Source organism: Chaetodon auriga, chromosome 8 (assembly GCF_051107435.1).
Source record: "Chaetodon auriga isolate fChaAug3 chromosome 8, fChaAug3.hap1, whole genome shotgun sequence".
NCBI lineage: Eukaryota > Metazoa > Chordata > Actinopteri > Chaetodontiformes > Chaetodontidae > Chaetodon > Chaetodon auriga.
In genome coordinates this window covers 6,825,336-6,831,335 of record NC_135081.1, presented here as the reverse complement: position 1 = coordinate 6,831,335, position 6,000 = coordinate 6,825,336, and positions in this window count along the sequence as shown.

Here is a 6,000-nt window from a genome sequence, read left to right as displayed (position 1 = left end):
TAAGATGCAATATGCATGTTAACTTAATGGGCTACGTCTGGTTTCAGAAAAAAGGGAAAATGCTTTGATGTTTACAAATCTTGGCAGTAAATCACTGGCAGCAAACAATTACAGAATTAATGAAGATCAGGAAAACAAAAGCCGCGGCTATTGTTGCAGATACATGCATGTTAATATCTTAAAACGCATGCATGCTAAATGTGATTTCAGACAATGGTGTGCCTCAGAGTGTATTCAGGCTTATTATCATTGCTCCCCTACTGGTCATGAGTGCCTCAAGTGTGATGGTGGGCTTACCTTTCTTTGTCAGTCACTCAAATCATTTTAGACCACGGTCCATACTTGTAGATAAAATTCAAACTTTAAAAACATCCATTTATCACATACAATACAAATTACATGAAAAGGCATATACATAGACGCATACACATTAAACTGTACAGTAATTATAGGCCTATTGTTCTCTACCTGGTACAAAGTATTTCTTACTGCTGCCTGATGTGTTGGTACATGTAAGCTGATCAAGTTGCGGCCAAAAATGTTGACACCGTTTCACAGCCTCAACAATTTTTTTTTTTTCACACAGAAATTCACCATCCAACCTCAGACAGCATGTCCAGGTATGTAAACATTTGATTAATGTGATTCCACACAAACATTTTAAGTAAGGTTGTCTGTGCTTTTAGTAGCCTGGTCACAGTTTTTATTCTATGGTTGGTCAAATCAAAGGACACTTTATGGAATTTTATAATTTGCCAATTTCTTGTATTGGAAAACGCACTTTGGAATACATACATATTTTCAAACGCAAGTAATCAAGTAAAGTACTTTAACTCAAGCAACAGTTTGACTTGAACAACTTTCATTTGTATTCAAGTAACATTTGACCATGAGCATCGATACTTTGACTCAAGTAATGGAGCTGTAAACTTATGAACACTGCTGTCTGTAGACTTCAGTGAGATTCTGACTGCTCTCTACTGACAGTTTAGCCCAATCTTCTTTGCAAACTGTTCTCTGAGGTTTACAGCACGCCTCCTTCCAAATGCTGTTGTCAGACCTCTCCACAACCTTTGATGGAGACGCAGCTTTGTGACACTGGGTGGAACATTGTGCTCCAAACCACCTTGGTAATCTCCCAGTTCAATGTTGCTACAAACAGATTGATGGCGCTCAGTACCAGAGGCAGCAAAGCAACCCCAAAACATCACTGAACCTCCTTTAACTTTACCTAAGTTAAATCGAGTTTATGATTTATGGTTTATGATGCGATTTGTCGGGGAGTTCTGATTTGATCTCATGTCGTACTTGGACGGTGCCTGCCAATGCGTGCTAGCTTACTGCTAATGTACAGGTATTGTGGCTATTTAGAGTGAATAAATACTTTTCATGTGTGTTGCTGTTGTAATGGTGGCAGAAAATTAACCCAAAATGCAGAACAAACAAAAGGTGGAGATTGTCCAATCATCCAAAAGAAACAAGTGAAATCCAGGTGAAAACTAAGCAAGAGTCCCAGCAGGCAGGAAAACCAAGGAAACACTCACAAACAAACAAGAATCATGAAACAAACAGGGTCCAACAAACAGGTAACACAGAAAACACTCATGAATGTGAAACACCATGTACAAGCAAAAAAAAAAAAAAAAAGGGAACGCACAGACTTATATAGGACAACTAATCAGACACAGGTGAAACGAATCAGACAATCACAAGGGCGGGAAAACACAGGAAGTAAAGTAAAATCTGACACATGAGCAATGACTTCAAAATAAAACAGGAAATTACAAAACTAAAGCAACTGGATCATGACAGTTGCATTACTCAATTGTGTGTGACACAAGCCAATAACTTCTTGAAAACACCGCACACGGTGGACGCAGGAGCGCCAAGGTTCCTGGAGATGGACTTTAAGCCTTGAGATTGCTCATGCTTGGCTTCGATCTTCTGTCTGACCTCGTCAGGCAATTCTCTACTTTTTTTTTCTTTTCTTCCAGTTTAGTACACACAATAATAGACAACAGCAAGAATGAGTACTTTGCTCCATTTAAACTGGATGAATGAGTGATAATTAGATTGCAAGCACCTGTGACTCCCCACAGGTGAGTTCAAGGTGAATCACCTGCTTGAAATCCAATTATTTCTTTCAACCTCCAAAAAGGTGCCAATAACATTGTCTAGGCCATTTTTGGATTTTGAAATAAGCTAGGATCCAGTATTTTTTCAGTTTTTTTGGTTGTTTGCTTTGTTCCTCTGCAAACCCAAAAAATACAAATGTTGATATTATAAGATGTTTTTTAAAGAGAAAAGCAGTTGAAATGTGAAGCATCCAGCCTTGTTTTGTGTGTATGTATAACACACCTTTTGAACCAATCTCCATAATTAAAAACCCGGTAAAGGGGAAATATTGTGTGTGGTGCAAATGTTCTAATCCAGGGTCATTAAATAATGTCTTTGGATGGACTTGTTTGCATAGTGGAGCAGAAAAGAGGGATTTAGGTCACATGCAAATGTCTTGCTTGTAATATTTTCAGCATGTGTTGATCCATCTGGAGCTTGCAGCAGAATAATAAGCACAAGCCTGGCTAGCATGTGCCGACATTCAAAAGGCGGCAAAGACATGCTCAACAGCTAAAGGCAATGTGCTGTGTAGCCTAACTAAACTAGGCTAAAACATGTTAAATTTCCTTTCTCTTGAATCATTAGGTAGGTGAATAGTGTCCTAAAATAAACAAATATCTGGACTTGTCACTTGTTGAAGTTTGCCTAAAATGAAGGTTCAACTCAGCAAACCCACATATAATTGCTCACAAATGCTACAAAGTGGCCTATTTTAGTAGAACATTGTTTTTCAGTGATGAGAGCTGCAGGGAATGATGTCTGCGCGCCCTGTGCTGCAACAAAAATTAATTAAACACGACTGTGGGTTGTGATCACACATGTCATGTTAGATTTCAGTGCAAGAATCCCTATGCAGAGCGCGAGGCTTCATCTAATTATGGAAAAGTCATCAAGGCGTTGGCGCTCCTGCTTGGTATCTGCGCGTGGTACCCGTCCGAGAAACAACAGGCTGTCGGAAACCTGCGCCCACCACTGCCTCTCAGGCTAAAACCTGTGTGACGTGCAGGCCTCATGAACTGTCTGCGAAGCTGAGACGTCTCTTTGAATCATTCATGGGAACAGCAGAATGGTATAAAGCTGCTGAACAGAGGTGGTTTTGATAATTGTCCTCATTCAGTCCACCACCAGCCAGGCAGGGCACTGAATGTGCTGAGAAAATAAAGGTCACTTGGTGCAACAACTTGTGTTGTTTCACACCACAAATAGTACCAAGACTTATATTGAGTTATTTATATAGAGAAGGTTTTGGACAAAAATGTTGCATAAAAAAAAGACCAAACTAATTAAATGGCATGATGCCATTCATGATGTCAGAGTTATTGATCCTGTGAGGTTCACTGTCTTTTGGTTACTGACTGGTGTCTGTTGAGATGTCCGAGGTTATGGCTGAAGCTGCTCATGTGGATATTTACTGGATATTATTGGATGCTGCAATGACAGCTGTTAAAAGAAAAAGAAATTTAACAACACAGGGTTGAAAGGCAGGTTCAGGGAAAGAAGGGAAAGAGGAGAGGAAACACTTCTGCAGTGGCACAAGGCCTCTGTGATTTATGCAGTTTCCATACAGTACCAGCAAGATGCAGAGTAATAATGAGATTTCAGTCACGTCTGTTCCAGCACTCTGCTTTTCTGACATGGTGGATGCTGTGAACTTTTGAGTTTTTGTTGTAATTGCATCTATTCAGACAAAAGCAAAGTTAAAGCGAATTCATGAAAAGTGAAGGCAAGATGTACAAGTTTATTGGTGTGTCTAAAATCCTTGAAGTGTTATTGTCCTGCAGACTGCGGTGCTCTTCTACAACTCAAGTAGTTAGATGGCTGATATATTTCAAAGTGTTTCTTCCAAACAGTTTCAAATCTCTTTACTTACCATGATATATTGTCACATTTTTGCCAAGGCTTTTGGCTCTGCATGCGACTACAAAGTTTTTATACACTCACAGACACCTCAAAGTTTTTCAATAGAGAAACATTTTTATTATTTACTGGTGTGGGGGTTTTTTTTTTTTTTTTTTCAGAAGTTTATAGTTCAGGAAGGACCTTCATAACCTTTAATTTAGATGTAATTCAAAGATTAATCACATTAAGACAATAGTCACATATTACCTCTTTAGTGCAGTGGATACAATATGTTAAAACATCACATCTGCCATGTGTTGGTAGACTATCAAATGTTATTTTAAAGCTCAGGGAGTTTGTCTCTTTCAGTAGTGAACAGACCAGCAGTGAGTCATGTGTTACCATAATGTGATTTATTCCATTTCGCTGACTGTAGACAATTATAATAACCACTTAAGTTTTGTCCAATTTACCCATCACGATCATCTCAGGCTACATTGGAAGCTCTAATGTCCATCCACCAGCCCAGTCATACAAAGACTAACTACAAACTATTATATGTGCTGTATGCTGAAGACGGAACTGGTGAAATTAGACTAAATGCAGTGATTTATAGTTTGGTGTATTATTCTATTTATAGTAGTCATTATTTTGTGTCATTATGGAAATTCATTAGCAACACAAGTTTCAGTAGACTTATAGGACAAGGTAATGAGAAAACGAAACGTGTTGCTGAGGAGAGGTCGACAAACGTGTGCGTTCAAATCATTACCGTCACTGATGCTGCACTACAGTGCTTTTAAAGGCCATTCACTGATGTCTGCTCAAACAATATGTTAGAGCAGCCTCTGCTGGTCTTTAGTGGTGGTTGCTCTTCTTCACAGACCTGCAAATTACAGCATTCTTACTACAAGTGAAGAATTTCAAGTAAGGGAATAAATATTATAAATTATGATCAGGATAGCACATAAAACAGCAACATGCAATAGATCTTCATGGTGAAGTGGCAAATTAAACATAAAAATCATAAATTGTGACTGCAGAATAACAAAAAGGGCCTAATAATGAGTCCTGAGAGGAAATGAAATGATGTTGTCTGAACCGTGCTGTGATTACACAAGAATGCAGGCAGGACAAGCTGAGTGTGTGGTGACCGGGCAGATTAGAAAGGGGTTTTGGGCTAAGTGCCAGACAGGCGACAGGGAGGATGGGTAGACAGACTCACACAGGCGACATTCCCTCCGGGGCTTTACTGATTGGCACTGATCACAAGGTCTGAGCAATGTGCCATTTAACATGAGACTGTAAACAAGGTCAAAATGATGTCGGGCTACAGCTGCCACTCACTCGGCCTGTCTGCGACCAGCAAGGTGTCCCAGGGGGCTGCAGGGTAAGGCAGAGACACGCAGAGGAGAGGAGCTAGTGCTCTACAGGGTGTTTTTGTTTGTTTGTTTGTTTGGTTTTTTAGTAGCATATACTGTAAAACTGTTGGGTTGTTCCCAGCCAAGTGTACTTGTGCGCCAGGGGGGAATTCTTCGACTTGCCAGTGGGTGCATGGACAGACTGCAGAGTGGCTCAGCTAATAAGTGTGATTAAAAATATACATTATATCCACTTATCCACTTAGCTTTAATACTTGAACGCCACACATTGTGAATGAACATGTGCGACAACTAGATAGCAAGCTAGAGGAGCGTTCTGAACTTTAGAGCGTGGATAAAATATAGCTCTAAAAGTTATGGATAGATGGTTGACAAAGCTAAATGTAAAAGGCTGATGTAACAGTAATAGACAGAAACAATGGCAAAAAATAATTTGTTAAATTAACTGTTCAAACAGTATTTGATAAATGGTGAAACAGCTCATCTGTGTATCAGATACACAGTGGAAATGGTTTGCTACAAATGGTAGAAATAAAGTGCCAAATTAAACAGTTCATACTGTTATCTAAAAATAACAGCCAAATGGTTGAGACAGTTGAACTAGCTCAAAGTGATGGATTTGGTTGAAGCAGCTACCTTCTGCTACTAGTAAGAATGCAGA